The sequence below is a fragment of the Spea bombifrons genome, chromosome 3 (assembly GCF_027358695.1).
Source record: "Spea bombifrons isolate aSpeBom1 chromosome 3, aSpeBom1.2.pri, whole genome shotgun sequence".
Lineage (NCBI taxonomy): Eukaryota > Metazoa > Chordata > Amphibia > Anura > Pelobatidae > Spea > Spea bombifrons.
The window spans coordinates 15,368,261-15,395,949 of NC_071089.1; the positions used below are offsets into that span (position 1 = coordinate 15,368,261).

Genomic DNA, 27,689 nt, shown 5'->3' on the forward strand with positions numbered 1-27,689 from the left:
TCAAATATGACATTGCTAACATTTTATGCTACCTTATTATGCCAACACTTTGAGAAACTCTATATGTGAATTGAAAATTGTGTTTTTTAAATAAAATACATATTAGATCCAGGTGAGAATGAGTCAGATTAGTCAGGAATCATATAAAGCGCTGTGTAAATTATTGGCGCTATAAAATAAAAATAAAATAATAATAATTATTATTAAATAATAATAATAATATAAACACTTTGTGTTATCAAACTAATTAGAATCACATTTTCTGCTAAATGCACAATTTATTAAGTTTAAACTAGGAGTGAGTATGGAATTTAAACAATACCTGTCCTGGTTTGATAAGCACATTTCTCTGTTTTCTTTTTTTTTAATATAGGGGGTTTGGCTTTTTTTCTTTTACTTAAAGGGGATCTGACACCATCACAGCTTTTAGAATAAAAAGTGCTCACCTCCCTTTTCCTACTCCACCTTTACAAGAATCAGCAACTTATTAGGGCACTGATAATGGGAGAACTAATTATGCAGATCATGAGAAATGTTTGATGAAGATGATTAGCCTTAGTGGATAAAGATAAGTTTATATTTTTTATTGTAATATGTAAACACTATTAAATAGATTTATTAAGCGTACCGAACTGCAAACTGTAATGTCAAAATATTTCATGTTATAATATGGTAAAAATATAATAACAAAAGTATAATATTATATATATGTATGTGAATTAATCGTTTTTTTGTTCTATGTCATGTGAATAAGAGAAATGGGATGAGTAAATTTGTAACCCCATCAGTGGCATGACCCATAACCACTGGAGTTGCAGAAAGAATTGTTAGACCATTCCTTTAAAAAGATTTAACTGATTTAGAAATGTAATTTTTTATTTTATTTTCTGTAGCGCATTTAGGATTAGTCTTGTAGATTATATGTTTTTGGAAATGGTTTCTCAAGGCTTAGAAAATGTATTTTCAAATGTAAGCAAATGAAAGACACAATCATTTGTTTGTAAAAGTTATGGTGATTTTTTTAAAGAGATTAAACAATAGTCTTAAAACGGTCAATATTAAAACACATGGCATCATTTATATGAAAAACAAAAATGATATGTATATTCATACCCATTGTACAGCTCTACGGAATTTGATGGCGCTATATAAAACAATAAATACCGTATTGGCTCGAATATAGGCCGCACTTTTTTCCCCCACTTTAAGACTTTAAAGTGGGGGTGCGGCCTATATTCGGGGTCTAGCGCCCGACGCCCGGGACATGCAGTCCCGGGCGCCGGGCAGGCAGCGGGGTTAGGATACAGATCCCCCGCAGCGGTGCAGGGGACCTGTATCCTACTGCCTGATACGCTCAGACAGCCTCCCCTGCCAGCACTTCCCACGGGGGGGGTGCCGACACGGGAGGTTGTATAAGCGCATCGTGCGGATGCGTTTTACCTCTGCACCCCCCTCGGACTTACCGGAGCAGACTCCCGGGTGTCTTGCGGGGTCGGCGGGGGACGTCTACGCAATACAACTTTCGGTGCCGGAGGACAGTGGCAGCGGATCTCGGGGAGGGAGGACAGTGGCAGCGTATCTCGTGGAGGGAGGACAGTGGCAGCATATCTCGGGGAGGGAGGACAGTGGCAGCATATCTCGGGGGGCGGGGGGGGGGACAGAGTGGCAGTATGTTTTTTTGGTGCTTTTTTAAAGAAAAAAACTTTTTCTTTAAAAAAGCACCAAACTTTTAGGGTGCGGCCTATATACTGGGGCGGCCTATATCCGAGCCAATACGGTAATAATACATATATCATACTAGTATGATAACACATATGGAGACAAACTTTAAACCAGTTTATACTATACAAGGCATAAAGCACTGGTGGGATGGGCAGGGGCTCCTAGCTAGGAGCACAAAGAGATCACATAATGGAAATATTAGGCTTCCCACACACTGTGCAAGCAGCTACAGGAAAAGACTCTGGGCAACATTAGGGTGTGATTGAGTGGCCTATGATTGAGCGAGTATGTTTTAATGTAATCATGTGTGTGAGAATGAGTGTGTGAGAATATATGTGTAAGTGTATGTGTAACTGTTATGGCGAGTGTGTGTAAGGTGCGCTAGTGATAAGTTAGTTATTGGCATACCCGCTTCTCCGGTTCCCCAGGTCAACACTCAAATCCCCCGGGTCATGGGAGCGGGGTCTTGACACGCCCCGCCCATTTGCCCTTGTGTGGTGTTGTGGGTGTTTCGCGCTGACATCAGCGGGAACTCCCACCGACATCAGTGGGAACTCCCACCGACGTCAGTGGGCAGTCCTGGCCGCATCCCGCAAGGGAAGGCTCTGTGTAGCCGGAGTGAAGAAGTTCCCAGGTATCGTTATTGAGAGAGGAAAAGTGGTTGGGGAACCACACAGCTGTACCTGCAGCCCCTGCCAGAAGGAACCAGTCATCCACTGGCACAAATAAGTTGTCAGGAATGGGTTGGGAGTTTTAGGGCAGGAGATGTAGAAACCCAGAAGCAGGCAGTCCAAAACACTATATAAACGAAAGCCGATAATCAGGTCAAGACAGGCAGCACAGGATCACAATAGGTTTACAGGTCATGGAAGAAGAGACAGAGAAGAAAACCAGGTAGCAAACCAAAGAGGTCAAATAAGGTCAAGTAAGGGTAACGAGCTGTAACAAGGATACAAGAGGAATGGCGACTGCACAAAGACAGACACCACAGCTTGGAATGAAAAGAGAGCAGAGTTTATATAGAGCTGCAGGTAACCACTCCTCCCATTAGCTTCAAGTAATTAACTCCCTCAAGAGAGGATTGGCCAGGTATGTATATTCCAGTATCCCAACCAATAAGGACACACCTAGGACAGCTGGGCACACCCCTCTGCCAGCTACATTTTAATCACTCCAATGCACGTGGAGGCTGGAGAACTCTAGGCCAGGATGCGGCCTGTTTTGCAGCCGTGCAGCCACATTGAGGCTGGAAGAGGACCTGGAAGGGGCAGTCCGAAGTAAGGGACCCCGGTGCTGTGCGGGCGCAGGCTGACAGAAATAAAGAGAAATAGAGATGTTTGCAGTGAACAAGTTAACATTTTGTAACAAAGCAATGTATAGTGCAAGCTGATCCGTGAAGCTACAATTTGCACAGTTCTGCAAAGTGGTTTTACAACCGGTCTCGTGTTTATTTTCCACAGGATCTATTTTAAACATCATCCTTCATTGATAAACTAATAAAAACTGGCTGCTTCAAGATACATTTGCGCTATTTGGTTGAGACCATCGAGATTTTGTTGGAGGCAATAAGGTGTTTTTATCTGAGGAAGCGGTGAGTTAGGGGTACTTTTATGTTCGTTGTCTGACATATCACACAGCATGTTATATTATCCAAGAAGGGAATATTTTAGGAAGCCTTTCCTGAGAAGTAATTAAGATAGAATGACTTCAATGGCAGCAGATCTTGTATTAAAATCATACATATCATCAGTATTAATGAAACATTGTATTTAAAGAGGGGAAATATCCTTTAAGACACAAAGGACTAGTGATAAAGAGACTGTGTTGCATGCAGTTATGTATTCTGGCCTAGGGCAGCAGGTCCAGGGTGGAGGGAGTCTCTTTCCCATGAAACTGGAAGCCTCATGGTCCCTGCAATGCCACTACTCAATGGGCTAGTTAAAAATGGAGATCACTCATCTCCCCAGCCGGTCCATTAACACTATGGATGGCAGTGCAGAGTCAGCACAGTCCTCCATAGTTTCATTCTATGCCACCTTTCCTTCCCAGAAGTAAGAGCACCGCCGAAGGTAAATACCTCACTGGGTGCATGGGTCAACATCTTCATACTCTGTCTTAAAGACAAATGATTCCGCTTAGAAAGTAATAAATGATTCAGAAAGTACTAAAAGTAAAGAAGAGATCTACGACACATGTTCCCTTCTTAAAAAGATCAGGGACAGGTCATGCATACCAACCAGCCTACCACTGGTGAACCAGGCAGAGCTTGGGAGGTAGCTTGTCACTCCAACTAGCAATGCTATTGTGCATGCACAGTATGCATCTCCCAGTCTACAAGACACCAGAAAATGAAATTGGGACCACTAGATTGCAGTCCTGAATCCGACCAAGCTCTACCTCTGTCGCAAAAAGCTTAGGTAGAGTGGCAAAATCGAGACAAAACGGAACAGTTGGGAAGCACGAGTCCTGCAGAGTCTCCTGGCTGTTCTTCCGGACACCCAAAGACATGGTGTGTTCTTTACATTGTTTCTCTACCATTTTAGCTCTTTTTCTTAAATTTGACTGTGGTCTGTAAGTCACATCACTCCCAGACGGCCAATTGAAAATCTGTTCTAGTATATCAGAAAATTAAATGCATTGGCTGAGATTTCGCATTAGTGCAGTCTTCTAAGACCTAATAATTACTTTACCAAATAGATTGTAATTCCCCTTTGTACAGCTCTACAGAATAAGATGGCACTATATAAATCAATAAATAATTCTTCCGGACTAGTCATCTTTGTACAGTTGTTTTTGTCTGTTTGCATGTAAAACACATTGAGGAGAATAGTTCCAGGTCTTGGTAATGAGGAAGGAATGTGTTTATTCTGCTTCGCTTAATGGAAACTATTAATATTTAGGTCTTGGTATGGGTCATTTGTGCCAGGCGTCTTAGACACCATTTTAAAAAAGAATTCTTGCTGGGCATGCATCGCTAAAGGCTTATTCTTCTTGGCCATTATTCAGTCCTCACAGCAGTGCTCTTGCTGAGTTCCTTTACATGTGTTCCCCTTTGGATATGATCATTAAATGAGGCAGTGGGACATTTGCAGCGACCTTAAACTTTAAATAGGTGTTTCCCATATCACATTTTAATGGCATGTTATGTATGTTTCTGACATTATCCATAGATACTATGTTAACGTCTGCCAAATTTGGCTGCCCCAGCACCATTATCCCTTACTTTATTTAAAAATATAGGTATAATAGTAGGTTTCAGAAAAACTCACACTCCTCTTGAATACACAAAGTGGTAGTGTTTAATTTAACTTAAGGGACTAATGCAAAGCCCTATTCTGTACCTACACTGATGGCATTATTTCAACTTATTTTACTACATATAATGGTTTCTAATGGTTTACTACATATAATGGTTTCTAAAATGACCAAGAACCCCACCTTATAGCTATGACAGAAGGCCATCTTGACACATCTAATTTTCACATGTTATTGGCCACCAATACATTCCCATTCTGCGGCATGTGGGATGTATAAAATAACAATAAAAAATAATACAAGGAAAAACTTAGCAGACGTATAAGTCATATAGCCAATAGACTAAGAGTTAGGTAAGACATCTGTGGTCATTCATGAATCAGACCATTGCTCGTAGCGCAGAACTATTTTGAATTAGACCACCAAAGCCCCACATCTACCCAGAATACTACAGACCGACCCACCGGAATGACTTGGGTATTATATTTTAATATTCTTATTGTATTCAGTCTTGTCTTTTTTTGTATTTATTAACATTGCCGCTTTGCACCATATACCCGACTCTTACACTCCTTAAAACATACCTCTTCGTCCACATAATTAAGTAAGTCATACTGAAGATGGGAGAGAGGGGAAGAAAGTGTGAGAAAGGATTTGTGTGTATAAGTAAAGGTCTGATGTTAGCGTGAGTGTGTGTATGCTAGTGTATGGTTTTATTATTATTATTAGAATGATTGTGTGCGTTACTATATGGCATCGGGGGGGGGGGGGCAGAAGAAATACTACACCCAGTCTCCATTAACCATAGGCTCACCCATGATTTCTTATGCCTTTCCCATTGTACCCCAATACTATGGATTCACTGATCTATGTATGGCCTACATATATGAATAGCAAATCCAGAAAAAAATGTTTTAGAGGTTATAGTTTGTCTGTAATAAGTATCTCCCCTTCTTACAATAGAAGACAATGATGCAGACTGCCTCTGAGCTGACACTACTCTTGATTTGAGAACCTAATATTAGGGTTTGTTGCTTAGCAACGACCCTGCACACTTGATTGCAAAGACTTCAAAGATGTCTTTTTTTCACATAAAGCCACAGTGACAGTGGGTAATACCTTCAAAATCTATTTCATCCTTTAGAAATATCCCCTCACAATGTGTTTGATTTTACACCCTCTGCCGCAAACACAGACCAAGCGTATTTTCCAAAGGCACCAAGATAAATGTTTGAACATCCCAGCCTGTAAGGGAGAGAAAGGGATGACATCTCGCTGTGTGTGATCTATAAAACATTTGGTACAGCTGTTACATGTTCGCATCGTGACAGTATCATCTCCATGGATATTAAGTACTTCAGGAATAATACTATTTTCAACTATTACCAAATGCCGCCTGCATCCCACACAACTCACTAATATTGCTTTGGAATCATTTGTGAAAAATGGTAAAAGCACTCAACAGTGCAATGGGATTTTACAATTGCAGGAAAATCAATTCCATATTTTAACAATTAGCCAGAGTAAGGAGGGGCAGATGAGAAAAAGGTTGGGAAGCAAGTATCTGACTACCTAATGTCTTTCTAATGTGCATTATCTGCATGAACATCAGACATGTGCCTCGATCACTGAGTGTTAGGAGTGCCGCAGAACCAAACGAGGGAAGTTTATTGTCAGTGTCAATCACTCACACCCATGCCTTGCCTATTTTCCCTAATATTTCCTCTCACCACCATTTCTATTCTACAAAGCATTTTTATTCTTAAAGCATGGTTGTGCCAGTGGTCCATATACGTCGGAGCACCTGAAATATCTTTGCAGCTCTGGGAACAGGGCTACCCTCACTGCTCATCTCCTGTCTTGTTGGTTATAGCGGAATATGTTGCCTATTGCCAGAAATCAAGGCACGTGGCACTGATGGACAAGATGAGGTCTTTCCACTAATGGTCTATTTGAATCATTTTGACAGATGCACCAAAGAAACATGGCTCAACTGAAGTCCACTCAACTCTTTGTTGACTTGTAATAAAACTCACCTATTCTTAGAAAGGCCAATTGAATCAAATTGGCAGTCAAGCTAAAAGGTTCTAACCGGACAACATGAGACACAAAATGGTGGAACTCATTGGTAAATCTACTGACAGACATTAACAGCCAACTTGGCTGAATTATTGTTACAGAGTGTCCATAGTGCTAAAAAAATCTAAATATAACTTAATGGGAGAGTTGAAATTTCTGAAGACCTTTAGTGACCAGATCAGCTGCTTTTTTGTTTTTCAAATACAGTCAAGGGCTGTCAGGTTTGCCCAGTGAACTTAGGAATGGCATACAATACTTGAAAACTTTATGAAATCCATGCGTTTTGTAAAATACTTCATCCTATACTCAGAAAATAATAGAATTTTTTTTCGAAATCAATGTTTATTGAATTTTGTAGTAATTTTATGGGAGTTGGGTGGGGGAGAGGATACAGAAGAAAAAAAAAAGGGGGGGTGGGAAGGGGACAGGTATACACGTCCATACACAGCAGCAGAACATCAAAACAAAAAGGGCATAAGAACCCGCGCAGGGGTTACAGCAGAAACGACAATCCCGGAAATGCGAGGGGGCATGCAGGCCCCACGATAGACCATGAAAAGAAGAGTCCCATACACAGTGTCAGCGAGAACACAGAGCGTAAAAGGCGGACGGAGGAGAGGCCCAACTATATATCATGAGGGTTCACAAAAGAGAGCCAGTGAAACCAAGTGGCCGTGTACCTCTCCCTCTGCTTCAAAGAAACAGCGGAGAGATCCTCGACCTTACAAACGTCCTCAACCCTGGACATCCATTCCCGGATTGGCGGGGAGCATGCTTGCTTCCAATACAAAGGAATGAGGCCCTTGGCCGCGTCAAGGAGATGACGCACAACCGAGCGTTTATAGTGGGAGAGAGAATGAGGAGTGTGGTGCAAAAGCATCGACAATGCATGGAAAGGGGGAGGTGAGTCTGAGAGAAAATAATAGAATTTAAGCCATTTTTCATCCCCAGCTATTTCAATAATACAGCAATTCCAGTTTTTACAAAACAATGGAAATCTTAAGTTTTTACAAAACCACAATACCTGCTTAAAATACCAATGTCTTCCATAAAATAGCAAAATGACATTATAATAATAATACTAAATAAAACTAAAAAACAACATGTTTTCCAATTATTTAACATTTTTACAGTAAACATTTATTTCTTCATTTCAGACTTTCCCAAGCCAATCTATTCAATCCTAGTATCTGTAACATATAATGTTGCACTCCCTATGATGACCGCCTCAGGCAAGGTAACATGTGGATGCTCTCAAATGAAGGAATTCACTATAATTAATAGACTATTTGCAAAGAACCAACATACTTGGTTCATAGCTGATGTCATTGATGGCCTCAATATGTCATGTAACCTATAGGAACTCTTCATGATGATGTAGATCTAGTTAACAACACTCATTACAGGAGACTGGCATCCTCCCACATACTCTGTATTATAGAGAAAGCAAGTCTAAGGCCAAGTCCAATAAGGGAAGCAGGTCACATGAGGGTAAATAGGAGTTTAAGATCAATCTTTTTAACATAAAAGTACTTGCCCTGCTTTAGGGAACTGGAAATGAGTTTTGGTGTTCCCTAATACATGAAAGCATTCCAGATTTTTATTTAAATCAGCAGTAGGCCTACATAGCATACAAAAAAAATATTGTCTAATAACCTAAAGAGATGTAACTTGGTTGTATCTTGTAGTGTTTCATGAACCAGTTGAGTCAGAGCATACAATCTTACCACTTACCTTCTAGCACCATTAGATATGGCTAAACATAGTTTGTGAATTTCTAAAACATACAGAATAAGATGCCACCGGAGTCTAGACAATTTACAACATTACAAAACTTTGTGTTGCTTACTGTCAATAGACCTGGACCAAATGCCTTCACTTAGCCAGGAGCCCTGGGTAATAGCCAAGTCTGCCTTGTGATATTCTCTTTTTTTCCCTATTTTTTCAATGTAATAATATAATAGAAGGTTGATCATTACACCAAGCAGTATTGTTTGAAATCTGATTTTTTTTCCTTGCATGCCATTGAGAAGTTTTACACCCCCACCCCTTACCTCTGCCCTTCTTTATTATATTAACTCCAGATATTCCAAATGGATGAAAACCAGTGTAGCAGATTTAAAGATGATCCAGGTTCAGCCTCCTTATTAAAATATTTGAAATTCACACAGTCAGCGGAATGCCATGTGTGGGTAGACGTATACATCCGTAATACCGAGCTGTGCACACACATGGTGTTGGACACATAATCTGCATGGTCTATATGTACTACCACCATCTTTATACCTGTTAAAATACAACTAGTGAGCACAGATAAAAAGAAAGAAAAAAGGCAAAACAAAGAGGCAAATCCATACATAAGTAAAAATATAAGAGATTCTTGGGGTATTTTACCAAAATCATAAGTAGGAGACGATTCTTCATTGGCTATCTTGGTGTGTTGGTGGTGGTTACAAAGGGCTTTCTGAAGCCCGCTTGGTGTTACTAAGAGAAGAGAATCCAGCTATGTAATCCAGCGATGAACATATGAGGTATAAAAAAACATATACGGCAATGGTCCATAAAGATGCAAGTGATCATATTTGGCCACTATTAAGGCTGTAGGACAGGGCCTCTAAAAATACGTTAGACGAATATTGTTGAGTGGATATGATCTGTGATCACTGGCTAAGAGAATACTGCAAATACCTCTGCACTGACCAGTACTGACGGGTTACCTACATGAACATTAAGGTATTTTAATACAAACTGAATATACTTGAACATTACTTTGATCCCTTCACTTGAGTTTTTAAATCTTCAGTAAAGGTTCTTTCCTTTAGTTGGTGTTATGGGATGTTTTAATGTTTTTATTGTCTTTAAACTCTTGTTCCATAAGGAAATGAACTTGTGAAAATTACTCCCCATCAGCGCAAGAATTGGAAACAGATCCTGTAGGTTTCCCCTATCCTAACATTGACTATGGCTGCCAAAACATGTTTGCTCCAACAGCTCATCATAGTACAGTGTTCATGAAAACTGTACTTCACATCATGACGCTTGTTGAGGGCACCAAAGAATGTATTTGTCTTAACTATTTCAACGCAAAGAGTATCCTGCATCTCAAACAACCACAGATGAAAAGAAAAAAACACAATGATGCAATGGTTATGCTGTATGAGTGGCTCTGGCAGTGATGAGCTTGCCTATAACCCACAAACACCAGGGGCCACTGACCTGACAGCTTTAGAGTTTTGTAGGACATCTCACATGTTGCTGATCAGCACATATAAGGTGCTGCCCTGCAGGGGGTGAGATATTTAGCTAAGTGACCCTTTGGTCAGTTTATCCATACCACCTGCTGCAGGGTAGCACATTCCACATCCTGGTCAGCAACAAATACAAATATTGTGTCCTGGAAAAATGGCTGATGGAGCGAACCTAGCGGCTTCCAGGCAGTAACAGTGTAACATTTCTCAGTGGAACATTGCTCTGAAAGCAGAGGGACTTTCCAGTGACCGTTTCCAGGAGAGAACAAAAAACAGTCATGACTGCCCTTTTAATTGTTAGACACATGCACATGTTCTCAGAAGAGACAGTTCAATATATTATCTCACACACGAGTGCAAATTCTTAGTATATTTAGCATAGTTGTGTAACAATCTTTTTCAACTGTGATGTACATGATGGAGTCATATACTATAAAATGTAGCACACGCAGTGTGAGCATTAAAAATAAATCTGATAGTTTGTAGGGTGTATGTGAACATGGGAGATCGGCATTTGCTAAAGAATCTTAAAACAGCATTAAGATGCTTTCAAGCACAGTTTTCATCATCATGCATTTCTGATATTTATATTTTGTCTTATAAACAATTAACTAAATATTTAGATTTCAGGGTTTATTTCAGGGTTGGATGAATGCAATGTATGGAAGGATCAGAAGGCTGATAGTTTTGAATTCCTGAGATAGGGTGCAGCATAGGAGAAATCTTTAAGGGATGACGGGATGTTAAAATGGAGATGAACAAGAGGAGCTGAAATGAAGGGTGATAGGAGGAGGAGGAAAACCAGAAGCCATGGCACATCTAAATTTGGCCATTATTTCCTGGTTGGCATGTTGTGCGTAACTATATCTGATAATATTTTCAAAATAAACAGTAATGAAGCTCTCACCAGGAGGAATTCACGAGGGAAAAAATATATAGAAATAAAATATATGGAAAAACAAAATTAAAAAAAATACTAAAAATAATATGTGGTCAATAATGATGCATTTTACAAAAGAAGCCCATATAAACATACACATCACATGATTTATTAATATAAAAAGTTCACGCCTGGTGCATTACACTAGAGGTGACATCAAAATGTTGTTAATGCCGAATTTACATTCTGTTATATGTGTCTTTTAATTGTATCTGTGTATGTAGAAAATAATGGCATTGTACATCATTATCAGTTATCCAAAATGATTTTTCCCAGGCAAGCAAGCACTAGGCAGGGGGCCTTGATAAGGGGTTTGTCTGCTATGGGGGAGAACGAGAAGGGATAGGATTACTTTCATTGGATCCCAAGAGGAAGAAAAGAATTTACTGAAGTATGTGTATATTTTTAACTTCAAGAAGGAAAACCTTCAGGAGAGGAACATTTGTTGGGAACTATGCATCAGGAAACGCAATGGGGGAGGGAGGAATGTAAAGTAGAAACACCAAAACCATGTCCTTCTTCCCAAGAAAGTCACATAGTCATGGCCAATGGAAATGCCCTAGGGACACGGTGATCATTAACTGTTATGACCTTGTTTGTAGCACAGCCTGCTTTATTTTTATGCAATAATGTCAGGAACTCTGCTTCAGACCCATTAAGGCAGCAATTACATAAATTTCCTCTTTCACATGAACGCGTCTACACCCAGTGCTGTAACACAATTTGTTCTTCTCTTTAATGCCTACACTTTGGGGGACCCACTCCAGGTTGGACACATTTCTTACTTACAAGCCAAAATCAAATCCTCATGGGTATTACGTCGGCTTGGTTTTAATGGGGCGCTTATGTGTAAAACTATAAAGGAATTATTACCTCTCTATCTAGCAGCTACAAAAATGTTTGTGCTTGTGCAGAAGAGGTGATGTTCATGTTAATAGGTGAGCGGGAATATGATGCACAAATTCTACGTGTCTTTGTGAAAGACATAATAACAAACTTTAAATAGTTCTAATAAACTCATAAATGCGGCTTCTGTGAGGTCTGGGAAACCAGCATTTGCCTGGACCTTAACCACGCCTTATATCTTGCTTTCTAGTTTAATATTAGATTCCTCGAAGACTCAAATCTATCAACACGAAAATCTGGGCATCAGTTTACACTTGTGGGAGCCTCAAAGTTAATGGTTTTTATATAGATGTGTTTAGAAATCTTCATAATTAGTATTTATTGTTTTATATACTGCCATCATATTCCGTAGTGCTGTCCAATGGGTAGAAAAGACATAACAAGCAGTATATAACATAATTTAATTTACAGAAACAACAGTTAAGGAGTGCCCTGTTCAAACAAGCTTACAATCAAACATAACGGCCGCCATGTGATTAAATACCACTCCACACCACTCACATAAGTAAATTTAGATACTTCCCTAATGTATTGCAGCACGGTACTTCAATACTCTTCAGGAACTCACAATAATCAAAACCACAAAAAAGAGACACACCTACAAACAAAAAAAATACAGTGTTATATATATATATTTATGTATATGCACCTCTATTTAGCGGGTTTGATTGATTAGAAATCTTCATGACTGATACATATTTGTTAAGGCAGCATGTGAATAATAAAACAATTATTACTACTACTTTATGAACGTAGACTTACCCTAATTACTTACAAACCTACTACTGCTGCCAGATGTATCTTCCTTACCCTTCGCTATACTAAGACCTGCACCCTTTCTCAATCCCTCCACTGGTTGCGTATTCAATTCAAAAGCCCGACTCTTACTTTCTAAGCCCTTCCTAGTGGTTCCTCTACTTACCTTTACTCACTCGTTTCTAAGCACAGTCCAGAGGCAGGAGAAGGACTATGACCTAGAGGTAGGTTGGAGGAAAAGGAGTTCATGTGTCCGTTGAAGACCGGGTAGAAGTGTAGTTAGAGCAGGGTCCTCCTAACCTTTTGTTTCTGTAAGTCCAATTTTGATACTATGTACCTATTGTACAGCGCTGGGGAACATCATGTTGCTATATTAATCAATAAATATTAATAATACTACATCTGCGCTGCAATACACGTGTGTCAATAACTCAATACGGACTTGTGCTAGACATCTACACATCTAGACAATTATACAATGTCTGTCACCCTTTGGTTCCTTACCCATCGTTACATGGAATCCATCTTTCATATAGGCTTGCTACTTCATATAAGAATTGAACATAAATCAACTGCAAAAGCCAGAGAGTTCCATCTAAACATATGGTTGTTTGATCAGGTCGGATCATCATTTGGGAAGAGGAAAATATTTCACCAGAGTGTGTACAAATGGTAACATTCCTAGGGCTTGGATTCATTATACCTACGATGACCAAAAAAGTAATACAAGCCTACTACCAAAATAAAATACACTAATGTCAACATAAATTCAAAGAAGTGCAGAGTTTCCAATAAAAAGTGAAGTTGCTTGTGTTCTTTTACCAGAATCCCTGTTATTGTCCTATTCTGGGAGCCATAATGGTGGCAGTACCCCTTTAATGGTCATTATACCAGTTACAATTGTATCACAGGTATAGAGCAGTTCGGACAAGCTGTAGGCCTGCATGGGATTCATTAATGCATTTTTGAGAGATAATTGCAAAGATAATGTTGCTTGGCTATCTGATATGTGTGCCGTGTCAGAGTAACCTACTCAACAATATAAAAATGGATCAGATTATGCAGCAGAATATTGGCAAACATGTTTTTTTCCATAAGCTATTTTTCCATTATATGGAACCACAGTCTGTGCCTTGTCATTCAAAAATGGTTCAATCCTATCTAATTCCAGGAGGAAAATTCTGCTAATGGTTACCATTTGTATAAATTAGGAAAGAAGCACTATTATACTTGTCATCAAGGAACATTATAATTCAGAACATTGTACAAATGTTGAAATCTATTGTTAAAAGCATGTTTTTTTAATTTACAAAATTAGAACCTGCAAGGCTCATAAGAGACCCAAAAATGAAATGGGAAGAAACATTTCAGCTGGTCCTTCTCCTCCTGGTGAGCCAGGCGAGTGGTTCAAGGCCTGAATGTTAAATTACTTTCTTGTGCTTGAAGGCAAAGTTGCTCTGTCCAAGTATCTAAACTGAGGACAAGATCGTTGCATTATGAGTATGGAAAATTCCACATGGCTAATTATTAAACTATAGATGGGCCTCTTTTTGGTCCCATGGATGAAATCCATTTCTAACAGTTTAATACATAATATATAAGTGAGGGGCATACCTGGGAACTCTCCAAGTTTGGTCTGGAGAACTCTGCAAGAAGCTCTGCTTCTCCAGTTCTCTCTGTGACACCCCTCACTCCCTGCCCATTTCCCCTTTAAATGGTGGTGTTTCCCATGATTTCAGCAGGAACACCCCGATGTCAGCGAGACTTCCACCTTCATCAGTGGGCAGTCATTGCTGCGTTCCACAAGGGTAGGCTCCAGGTAGCTGGAGCCCACAAGTTCCCAGGTATGGTGAACAGATAAAACAAGACCATGGGGGATATACTAGCATATTTCGGGTGAAGCACCGCTTCTCCGGGTCAACACCTGAATCCTCCGGGTCGGGGGAGTGGGGTCTTGACACACCCCGCTCACTGCCCATTTCCCCTTTAAATCAGCAGGAACGCCCCCGATGATTGGACGGAAACGCCCCCCACATCATTGGGACCACCCACTGATGTCATAGGGACGGCCCACTGACATCATTGGGCAGTCCTTGCCGCGTCCTGCAAGGGAAGGCTAGCTGGAGCGCAGAAGTTGCCAGGTATGTATACTAGTACTACCGCTTTTAATGGATAACCCAATAATATGAAAAGCTTGGTTTATGTTGTGGGTGTTCTTTTAAGTTCCAACATTGTTGTTAACGTATGCAGCATCTGGGCTGGGCACTTGTGCTCACAATTCTGCACAGCAGGTCTACCTATGCACAGGCGAAGGCAAAATATCTGTACGAGGACGCCAGTGACCGTGGCTTTACTTTACAGACCTCAGTAAATGTCCTCCATGAGCAATGTTAGTGCCTTACCCCTGCCTATGATGCAGTTTCACACACACCACGTGCCAAATTACTGCATGAAAAAGACCTCAGGTTATTTGTCTTTTAAAGACCACATGTAAAATACTCCTGCAAAACAAAAACAATATTACTCCATTGTGTATCATCAGTGTACTTATAAATAAAGTTTTTAGGAAAAAGAAATGACTGGAAGTTGCCTTCTGGAAGGAACCCAGGCGAGTACCTCAGGGGAGAGGCTGCTAGTAAGGAAGGTACATGGGCAATTGGGCAGAAGGGGCATCCTCTGTACGTGTTAACCATTCGTGTGCCAGAGGGAGTAAAATGTCTGAAAATGACAATAAGTGTGTAGCCGTTTTGAAATACGGTATATAGATAAATAACATCTGATGTACATGATTGTTCTGTATATAATGCTTTATAGGCCAGCATGGCGCTGCACTGTCTTTATTATTGATTTTTGGGTCGTGGCTGAGGAGAGTTGCCCCCATCTCCTTAGTGTGGGTGCGTAGAGGATTATATTTGTTATAAATGCCCCATAACTGACATTATGGATGGCCAATCTACATGCATGTCTGTGTGAGAGGCAGCCCACACTTATCTCACGTTGGGCCTGTATGGTAGGTCCTATGCACATGCATACATACTGTTATGATGCAATACTAAAGAGGCCAGTCTGTCAGTATACACAGTCTCTTTCCCGTATTGTATGCACCCCTGCTTGTAACCATTGCACCTGCACATGGAGTAACCCTACTTCTTAAGGCCCAATATCATTTGAAAGCTGTCCCAAGCACTACATGGTGCCATCATGATATTTTCCCTAATGCTTATTTCGGTAATATGATAGTAGACCGGTGGTATTTAACCTTTAGGGGCTGTTATTATAAAGTTATTATAAAGCACTTTTTGCTGATAATCCACGGCTTTAAACTGACCAGCGTTTAGGGATTTATACCGTAAATGTGTCAAAACAATGCAACATGTAAACCAACAAGAATAGAGCGATTGTGCTGGGGCTGTACTGTAAATAAAGCGTGAAGCAGCCGTGGAGGGGCAGTTAGGTGTTGGTGTCGAGCACCATGCCGGAGAATGGATATGAAGCCCCTCCTTGTAGCTGCAGCTGCTGCACTGGCAGACTGTCTGACAGCCACATCCCTTTATCCGTGAGCAGAACGCGCTGCCATCACGCGTGCTTCACCCTCTGGCCCTGCAGGAGCCCAGAGAACACGGCTGAGACCCCACTCCCTGCCTTGCACTCACACACTTACACAAAGCATTCGCTCACAGTCGTGTTTGCTTAGCTTGGGGCGGTGGGTTGGAAACGGCGCAGTCTGAAAGGTGTAAAACAACGCAGCAATTCCATTCCAACCCCAAAAGCAGCTCGTATCGATAGATTGTGACGCTAATGGAATTAAACCTATATGCCCGTTGTACAACGCTACGGAATTTGATGGCGCTATATAAAACAATAAATAAAAATAATAATATATGCTTAATATTAACCCAACCTGTGCTCTGATAAAACTCGTCTCAAAACAAATTTAAATGTTTCCAAGATCTCAAGTCATTTTAGTTAATTTGTGTTAATTTGTGGGGTATGTAAGGTGTTAGATGTCATGTGACGGCGTTACAGCAAAGAATATCCATGGAACACTTTAGTAAATTATGCTATAGTGTGACATTGGCTCCTTCAAAAAAACATATTTTCACCCCACAAATAATTACCAATTACTCATTTCTTCTGAATGAGAAGAAATGTTAGAACTAGAGGAAAGAGGCTTAGATGTTATACCGGGATAAGCATGTTTTACCTTATTGAGGGTGTGGTAGATACGTGGAACGGACTCCCATCATACATGGTAGAAGTTATACAGTAAAGGACTTTAAATGTGCATGGACTAAGCATAAGAAAGTAAGATGAGAACAAGGACTGATTAAGGTCTGAGTGTTAACGTCAGGGAAAAAGGGCAGATCAGATGGGCCGGAAGGGTCTTAAATGCCGTCAAAAAAGTGTATTTTTTTTTATCTCCAAAGTTACTCAGGACTGTCTTGCACGCCAGGCCTGCTCGTATCCAGCTTGTTATTGTGCGTGACTTTTAGTTATCCGGCTGATTGTAACAGCGCTACGGAATCTGCTGGCGCTATGTAAATAAATGTCATGTTCTGCTGGCGAATCGTAGGTTTAGTAATGTAATTAGTAAACGGTGTTACGTCGGTGCGTTGGTGAGTCCATTGTGAATGTTGTTACAGGTAACCGGGTTATAAGACCACAAGATCGCTTTATAACTGGAGGCGCAAAATTATTGTCTTATTGTAGTTTGGGTGCTTTTGTTAGTAGATACGGTCATAGACAGTGTCAGCACCCGGTTATCGCTCATCTTGGTGCATATTAATCCACGGCCGGTATGGAGCAGCCGAGAAGCAGTAATGTTAGATTGGCCTGTGTGATGTTTATACGGTGATGTGCGCGGGCCGGCATATAGAGCGGCCGGCTGGAGGGGGATGCAGTCGGGGGCTGAGTGGTGCCGGGCACATTACTCTTTCAGCGGGGTGCATCGTGGATGTGCTGGGGGATGGGGAGGGCATCGCTGGGCTATGCTGAGAGGGCGGTGCCGGTCACTTCACCTCGGCGCAGGGCAGGGTCTGCAGTCAGGGTGCTGTGCCTTTCATCCACCTCCAGGGGTCGCTGTGGCGGCGGTGCGGGCGCTGGCTCTCTCCGCCCCTCTCCGGGAAGAATCAGTGCAGCTGTTGGTGTGTGTGAGGCTGCGGATTCCTCCAGTCACTCCCTGCATTTCACCCCCTGCTCCGTGCGGAATCGGCTGCCCTCCCGCAGGCTCCCACTCCACACACCGGTGCATTCCAGGTAAACCCAGCGCAAAGCCTCCGCTCATCGGTTGCTCTATCCTGCGTTCGTTTTGCAGAATACCGTTGTCGGGGATGAATCGTGTGGATGCCGTGAGCACGTTAAGGCTCTATCATGGCAGGGAGTATACTGCAGATGGGGCTGCAGATGTTCGCATCTAGAGCATTTTCCCCGGCTCTGCGGGATCGGTGCCGTTTACCGGGCGGTAAATGCTGTTTGCTGCAGCGCGGCGCATGTTTCGGGGCTGGGAAGGAGCTGGAAGGGATGCTCCCGCTCGCTGGCTGCATCATTACATTGCAGTGTAACGTCCCCACGGCTTTGGAGCGACATCGTGTATACAGTGGGAGCAAGTGAGATGTCAGGGAGGGGCTTTGGGTGACCGATCGTTGCCATAGCCGCTGGGAACGACCCGGTTGGGGGGGGGGTGGATGCTAGCGTCGGGCTGTGGTGTGCATGTAACGGTAAGAGGGCTATAAACAGGCGTGGTCCTGTGGATTGATGGAGCTGACCTTCCCCGCACGCCCGTGTGTTCTGTGCGTATAAAGGGAGATGCAGCCCCCGAGTGCTGTGATGATCAGTCCGCGGAGGTCTTTCTGCTCGGATTTTGTCTCTTTCTGTGTATTGGCGTCACAGTGTTGGCTCTTTGCCATACTTCCCATCCCATCCTCCCTCACTTCGAACCCTTCAACAGGTTTATTTCCCCATAAATATAATTCTATTGGAATTATTGTTGATGTTTTTAGCCGGGGATGTGCTGATGTCATGGGCTTGGGTAAGTGGCCTCATGGTATCACTGAGACAGCTGCGTCTGGCTCTGCAAGGTGCCCTCCTGTGACTGGACGCACTTGCCCCGGTGTTCCGGGTATCTGTGAACCCTCCAGGGGATATGTCTGGCATTGGGCCACCGGGGTGTCTGAGGGACTCATTGCAGTGAAAGAGCTCCATGCACAGCTCAGGATGATGCAGCACGATGCAGCAAACTGGCAGTGTTCCTCCTGCATGGACATGAGGTGGTGTCAAGAAGAACCCCACCCTCGGGTGGCATGACGGCTTTTCCAGCTCATCTTGTGTTAAGGCTGTGCCCGGTTTGCGAAGCCCTCTCTGATTTACTGCTCTCATCTCGAAGCCGCAACATCTAGTTCTAATGGCAACTGTGTGTAGCTTTATCGCCTGTCATGGTGCCATGTAACGAAGGCAGTGGGGGCGGTTAATTACGGTCCTGCAGATTTAATGCAGTCAGATGAGGATGCGTCCGGCTGAGGTGGGCACGGTCTATTAACCCTTTCACTGCTGGGCAGCCAGCTATAAAGTCAGGAGTTATTTCAATGTTGATTGACGTTAGGTTAGCTGTACTGGATCCGTCAGCTTCTTGTGGCCGTCCTGTATCACACCGGGTCACTTGTCAAACATTGTTTCTCTTAACTACAGAATAGGACGATGGGTGCAATGCAGATGCTTCGAGAATTAGACATGTTTTCATGGACGGTTGGTTGTCTTGCTGTTAGATTCTACTAGCATGCAGATCCTTTAGATTGCTCCGTGGGCGAGTCATTGGTACCCAAGTATTACTTTTTCACGCATCTGCCTGGGGTATCTCGTGTGAAGTCCCTTCTCGAATAGATTTTCATTTTTCTTCGTTTTGTGTAGACATTTTGAGAACTGCCCGATACCTGAAGTAAGAATGTAAGGAAACTTTATGGAAGTAGTAGATGCTTGGAATGGTTCTCAGCCAAACGCGGATCTATGGAATTCCAAAGGGCGTATATAGCAATGACAGAATACAATTCTTTGCGTAGTAACTCATTGGTTACAGCGCACAGAACAGTAGCCATCGACCGCACCTGCTTTATTTAAACTTGTTATAAGTGGAAGGATTTCGTATGCTGCGTTTTCAACATTTTGGTGAAGGAGCAGATGCTCCTGTGATGGGTAAACCAGGTCTTTGGGAACTTGGGACAGCAGGAAAGAAGCTCCACTTTTAAGTTGTTGTCCCTAAATTTCCCAGAAATGTGTGTAGGATTTATTTTTAGCGAGCTTGTATCACAAAACATAATGACGGGTTGTAGTCCTTTGTGGTAGGAAATCGGTTCCCTTACGGTTAGGCCGGCGCGCTGTTGAAGTCCAGGAGTCCATCTAGAAGCTTGGAATTAATGTTATATTTCCATTACAACTAGGAGCCGTTATAGTGAACTACCGCTATAGTTTGCTACAGCATGCAAAGTATCCAAAAGTTTTCCCAAATTCTGTCTTCCGGAACCTTGTGGCAATTTGGTTAAAATAATATCCTTGGCACATACTGCCTTAGAAATACTCCAGGGAGACAATTTTTTTTATCCACAAATTTTAAGCACAGCCGCGGTGTTTCAAAGTCCTTGAATTGATAACAGCGTATTTAAATACTTAGCGAGTGACTTTGAACATCTGATATTCATCGCTTCAATGGTTTCTGTGCAGCACGACATGCATGGGTTCGGCATTTCAGAAGAATGTGACGGTAGCTTTTGATTGCACATTTTCAATCTAATTATCTTGAAACATTCAGCTGTATCTGACCTTCATATATAGGCCAATACTATATATTTGACTGTCGTACCTTAGTGTAAGCTATTGTAACCAAGGGACTATCTCCACCTGTAAGGACGAGGAAAATGGGCACCTAACTTCAATGTTACGAGGGTTTAGCATTATCACAACTGTGTTCTAGCAATATGTTCTTTCACAGTTTTTACTGGTTTCGGGGCACACAAATTACTTTGAAATCTATTGACATAAATGGTACTTCTTATTCATCACGGATTTTCTTTTTATGATGTGGATATTCTGCATGTTATGAATCCCCTTTGTCTGTGTACGATCCATCATCCCACGCCTAACCAGAAGCCATCGAGTTTGGGTGCTGATGATGGATAGCCATGGTTGGTCATGTTGGTCTGTGGGCAGTTTTCTACAGCCTATACAGGTGTTTAGAATATTGCATATTGATATAACTAATCATATAAGACTTTTATGTATTTCGAGGACAGCAGAGCTTTGAGGGGAGAAGAAAAACCACACAACATCTATTTTGAAGGAACATCTAGCAGGTTGTTGGAAGAAAAATGCAGTTGTCCATCAATAATGTATAACTAAGTAGCCAGGGTGATGTCTTCTCAGCTGCGTAAATCAAGTAAATGCCACGAAGAGACCTTCCTGTGAACTCTCATTTCACCAAAATAATACATTTTATAGATCTGTACACCAAAGCCTGTGTTTACAGATTATAACTATATGTTTATTCGACCCCCCTTATGCGTGTACACGATGGTAGCACCCACCATTACTTCCTGTTTAAATAATCTGCATAATTATTCCCGCCCTTGCATTATCTCTAGCCTATTGTAAAAATCCTGGTTGTTGATTGGCTCAGGGTGGGTAAGGAGGAGGGGCATACCTTAAGGACAGGAACTTGATTAGATAATGCATGGTCCTGCCACACAGAGCTTTATAAAATCTTGAGGATTTATTCCGTTAATATTATTTTATTCATGTCTGGAAGGTTCGTTGACCTCTGTATATTCTAATTATTTTGGAATTCCTGTAGAAATGTTTGTAGCATATGATTCCGAGGCATTGTCTCCGTGCTGTGCCTGCAATTTAGTTTCAAATGAGTTGAGGAGCGGAGGAGCAGATTATGCATTCTAGACAAACATCTGTGGAAACGCTTTGAATGCTTGGATTGACATTTGGTCCAGAAGACTTCCATCCTAAATGCTTGTCATGGCTGTTTGAAATACTTAAAATATTTAGTGTTTGCGTAACGTAAAGCACGTATCTGGCTATTTACTTGAGGGACAGCTGCCTACAGCAGGCAAGCGAGGAATGGAGTTAATGACATCACAGAATTTGCCAAATGGTTTTGTGGTTTGTTTCAAGTGTGTTGATTTATTGTAGTTTTCCTTTTCTAACCTAAGACTTTATATGTGAGAATTATCATTTTAGTTTTTCTGTGTATTTTCTTATGTAAATTATAACTTACTATTATTACTATTATTGGTTTCCATAACTTCATCATATTCTACAGGCCATAACAAGCAGGGCATCGCGTAACAGTTTGAAACAAAAGGTGAGGAGGATTCCGCTAGAACAAGCTTACAGTCTAGAAGCAGATGGGGGGGGGGGTATATAACACCAGATGTAAAGGTGCAGATGTTTAGGTGTCAGGGTAAGCATTGTTTAAATAAATAAGGACTGCGCACCTGACAGCAGGAGTGAGGCAGAGGTAGGTGAGAAGAACTGGGTCTTCTCCTTTTCAAGGACAGGAGACAAGGGGGGAAACGTGCGATTCATTTAGGAATTTCTTTTTACGCTTTATTTTTTTTGGCATTTCTTGTTGAAAAAGCTAATTGTAAGAAAAATAAATCCCAAGTGCTACTCCCCAATGGTCCCCGTACCTCTGACAGCCTTCCTCTGAGCTCTTGACCAATACTTCATCAAATGCTTGATTTATTGCAGGACTCTCAGAGCTTGGAACATACACATACACGCCGCTTGCCTAATTGCATTACTCCATTGTCTTAGTTCTAGTTTTGTCATACTCTAATATGTACTATAAGAAGTGCTGCATACATTGTTGGCGCTATTCAAATAAAAGATAACAATGTCACCCCAGTTGCTAATAAAATACGTTTTTCCTCAGGTACCAGAGGTATACCAACAGAAGGTGCAATGATGCAGATAAGTCTTTGGAGCGTCACCTACGCCCTGCTGTAGAGAGACGTGTGCTTCAAGGGCATTAATTACCATGTGCAAAAGACACGTTCCATACGATAACCTAACCATATCTGTTGCCAGCGGTTGGAGTCCAGGGGCTATTGTTTTATATAAGTGGGGTCATTTTTTATTTTTTGTTCGTAGGACAGGACAAACCCCTGGGGCCAGGTTGTTAAAGTTCCTAAAAGTTTCATACTGACACGTATTATACGATTGATAGCAGCCGCTAGTACTTAATAGTACTTAATGCTCATTCTTGTGCCCATGCTCATTCATTTCAGTTGCATGTTTTGAACACCACTTACTTTGCCTTTGCTGAAGGTGTGCTTCCCCACGCCTGACTGGTGAACCCTTGCTTCTCCAGCGAGGATACTGCTGTTTCTTTGAGATGTTACACCATTGAAATGCAATGTGGGGCGTATGGCTGGCCTCTGAGGTGTGGGGCTGTCTCCTAGGGATTGTACTTTGCATACCGCAGCTTGTAAGATGTTTTTCAGAAGCTTGAACAGCATGGCAGATGCTTTAGTTTGTGGCACAGCGAACGATTGGTTTGATGCTTGTGTGTGTCCGGGCACACTGTGTTGTAGGCATGTAGGGCACACGTGGGAATGGTGCGCAGAATGTGCGCTAAAAGAAAATAACGTGGTAGTCGTTCCACGCTGTTGAAGCACGCTTTGATGGTTGTTTACTTTAATGGCCAGGTTAAAAAGCTTGAGTAAACATGTTAGTTTATTTCAAACCCTATGTTTTACTGTTCTTTACTCTATATGTGTATTTATCTCATGAGGAAGCCGATGCTAATATCCATAGCTTAATGATTATCCCCCACTGACTTCTCTGTCCCCCTTTGGGGGTCGGTTAAGGGAACAAGTGAGACGATGCTGGTCTTGCCGCAAGCTGCTGCCGGTCTCCAATATCTTCCAAACAATTACAGCGCGATGGCTAGGTTTGATGAATTTATGTATACTTATTTCTGACGGCTGATCCCTGGATTCCCATGTGGGTGATGCTACATGAGAACGTTTATGCGGCGGTACCGTTATAACGTAAGAAGAGAGCAGCTGAATTTAAGAATTTCTAATTTTCACGCTTGTTTAATTTTAAGCCAACTATAAGATCTACAGTAATTTATCTGATTTCTCTCCTTTTTTGTATTTAAGAGGGTACTTTATAGCCTATGATGCGTGCACAAACAGCCAAGCCTTTATTAAATCTTTGTTTCTACAGCTGCTGTCAACTTTAACCCCTTGACTGCTAACGACGGCATGGTGCCGTCGCTAGCAGTCCCAGTCAGGTGCTAACGACGGCACCATGCCGTCGCTAGCACTCTCCTACCTTGATGGGGGTCTGTGGACCCCCATCACCACCTACCCCGGCGATCTGCCCCTCATTTTGAAGGGCATCACTGGGACCACCCGATCCGGCCGGTGACGTCGCGCGTAATGACGCGATGACGTCACCGCGCAACTTTATTGAAAACTGACAATTGTCAGTTTTCACGGGATGGGGGCATGCTGCTTAGATGCCTGTATCTCAGGCATCTGAGCAGCTACAGACCCCCAACATATACCGTTGGAAAGGTAATCGCCTCACCTTTCCAACGGTATAATGCTTGTAAAAAAAGAATAAAACATATTATGTTAAAAAAATAAAAATGTACAAAAAAGTAAAAAAAAATGATTTGGGGGTCTCTAAAGGCAGATAAATAAAGATCAAAATTGCCTAGAGACCCCCAAATTAAATTATCTAAACATAAACTGGTTTAACTTTAAAAAAAAAAAAAAGTTTAAGTATTCTAGCTAAATGATCACTGTGGTAGCCACTGTTATCACAGTGATCATACAGCTATAAAAAGTCATATTCCCTTTTTAAAAATGGGCGATACTAAATTTTAACCCCATGATCCCTTTGATCATGGGGTTAAATTTAGCCAATGGTAGAGGAAGGCAATTTTTGAAATCCAGATGAACTGCAAAAATCAGCCGTATAGCCTGTAGTACGAAAGTTAACCATGTCATCCCTGGAGCCCCTTGCATTTTTACCGCAAAACTTATTTTTTGCTGTAAAAGTGATTTTTTTCTCCCTTTACGATCATCTCTTTGGGATTGTAAGGGGAAAGAATGGTGTGTGTGCTTCTGCGAGTGAATGTATGGAAAGTATGGCGTGTGCTTCTGCGAGTGAATGGAGATATGAAAGGCGTGTGAATGATCAGTAATTAGGGTTGAAGCCTTGACGTGGCATTACTGCTCACGTAAGAAGTTAAATTATGGCACAAAAAGTACATATTTTCAAAAACTACACCCCTCGGCGCATCAAATGAGGGGCTGCGTGTGTTTCTAGGACAAACCTGGAGTGCGCAAGACACAAATGAACATGTCGCTATGGTTAGAAAAAACATATTTTCTAGCCAAAGCGACATATTCCATCATTATCTGTGAACTTAACTTTTGTCCTAGAAATACATGTAACCCCTCATTTGAAGCTCCAAGGGGTGTAGTTTCTTGAAATGTGTACTTTATGTACCCTAATTTAACTTCCCAGATGTCTAGACCACCTTAACTTCAGATATGGCAGATTGGAGAATCTTGTTAAAAAATTGTCTTAAAACATTTAGTGGTGATGGCTGCATTTAGACAGCTCTAGACAGCTGGGAAGTTAAATTATGGTACATAAAGTATATATTTTCAGAAACTACACCCCTTGGCGCATCAAATGAGGGGCTGCATGTGTTTCTAGGACAAACCTGGAGTGCGGAAGACATAAATGAACTTGTCGCTTTAAATTTTTATTTCTTTTTTATTTTTATTTGTGTGATATTCACTTATTTGTTGTGCAAGTCAGATTTGTGATACAAATACAAATAAGACCTCATTTGCTGCGGCTGGGGGTGTAGTTTCTAAAAATATATAGTTTTGTTGGCATATTTTAACATCCAGGGCAGCTAGAGCTGTTTAATTGACGCAGCCATGCATTAAATTTAAAGATGAATTTTGTGATAGTCTAATAAATTTAACTTTTAGCAATAAAATATTAGAAAAACACAGTCTACTGTTCTCAATGTCTGTTTATTTTAGACCTGTTACCTACTACAAATATTTAGCAACACAGGTTTTGATATTAGAGTTTAGAAAAATAACATTACAAACTAGTTTTTATTGAGTTGGAAGTGAAAAATTACACTTTTTTCCCATTTTTGGTTGTATTTTGCAAACCTAATGAGACATACACATATAAAAATGGTATATTTGGAATCTGCTGGGTGTGCTGAAAAAAACAATATATGGTTTGTATAGTTTATTCCCAAGAAATTTACTTGAAACACGTTTAAACGCGAGATCCACCAAAATGCCGAAAACTAGCTTAGCACCAGGGTGTGAAATGGCTTAGCAGCCAAGGGGTTAAATCCAACAACACGGGCGATTTAGGAACTCTAGTATTTTTACACCCAGGCTATTAACCTTCGTGTGACCTTTAAGACTGTTCTGTTAAGTCGCATTCCCATGCAGGGCAGGAATGTCCTCAACTAGGGGAAATGACAGACCTTTTTAATTTCCATAAATAGCAGAAGGGTAAGGACATAAGTTTCAGTTTTTCCAAAAGGGGTGAGAGTAATTTACTGTAAATATGGGTTGTTTTTTTTTGCTTTGAGGCGGGTTTGTTTTATTAACCCTTGTATATAACGGAGCGGACACTGCATGCTCACACTAGATGCTTGTCGGCATAGTAATGGAAAGAGTCTGGGCCAACATTATGAACACCTTTCCGCTCGGGCAAAGCTTCCGTGTTGCTTTCTGTATTTATGTGAACACACAGTAGACAATTACAGGAAAGTAACGTTTGCTCGCATGCAGATGGGGACGAGTTACGCGTATACAGCCATAAAACCTATTCCTCTGGCTCAGGTGTGCGAAGAAGTCAGCATTTCTCAGTTTTTATCTTTGGTATCTAACCTCGGGACCCCGTGTTTGCCAGGCGATCTGGGGTTTCGTTATCAGCGGTCACCCTGAAAGTGAAGGGTGGAAAATGCTCTTGGGATTACTGAGAATTCTGTAGAGCGAGACACGCCAGGAAAAGAGTGCGCTTCATTTCTGTTTTGGAGTGGATTAAATGCGTTGTTATCAGATGAGATAAAGTTGACATTTATGGAATTTAAGCAGTGGAATAACTGATAACCTAGCACCTAAAATTAGTGGACCTTCCCAGATACCAACCCGTCTTTAGTGATTGGAAGTCATTGTTTGTCTGCCGTAAGCTCCTGTTTTAACTTGAAACATACAGGCCAAGTTTTAACGTCAGTTTTTCTTATTTGCGATGTTGGCTCCTGGGGACGGCTCTGCCTAGAGTTCTCTCCGCAGGTCTAGCGGAAGGTACGTTACTTTTAGGATGTATAATACGGGTATGTTTGGCAGGGCTTTCTGACCCCATGTGTTTTAGGATAAGTTTTAGAATCTGATTAGAAAGCTTGCTGTTATTTAGTTTATATTGGAGGCAGTTGGTAGGATATAAGTTTTAATGTTTTAATATTCTGTTTAATGCATATTATGTTGCAGTCACTAATGATTTGTCTGTATCGGGGCTCGGTACATCATACCTATTGCCATGGAACAGGGCAGAAGCTGGAGAGATGAGAAGGGGTATCTTGGATGGAGGATGACTTAAGGGGGCACTCCGGCCATCGAATAGACTTTAATGCTTATGATAGTGTCACCTGTTTTTTGCATGAATACACTGTGCTTTTGCTGTCTTGCCGCAGCTATTGTAGGGGATGCATTCGGTCA

General features: G+C 41.5%; 1 protein-coding gene across 1 annotated transcript in view; it reads left to right on the plus strand.

The window, feature by feature from the left end:
• The first annotated feature begins 18,016 nt into the window (after positions 1–18,016).
• SPTBN1 (spectrin beta, non-erythrocytic 1) overlaps positions 18,017–27,689 on the plus strand; it is a 76,245-nt gene continuing 66,572 nt past the window's right edge. The window contains exon 1 of the mRNA XM_053460211.1: positions 18,017–18,162. The gene's annotated coding sequence lies outside the window, so the exon portion shown is untranslated. The remainder of the gene's footprint in view (positions 18,163–27,689) is intronic.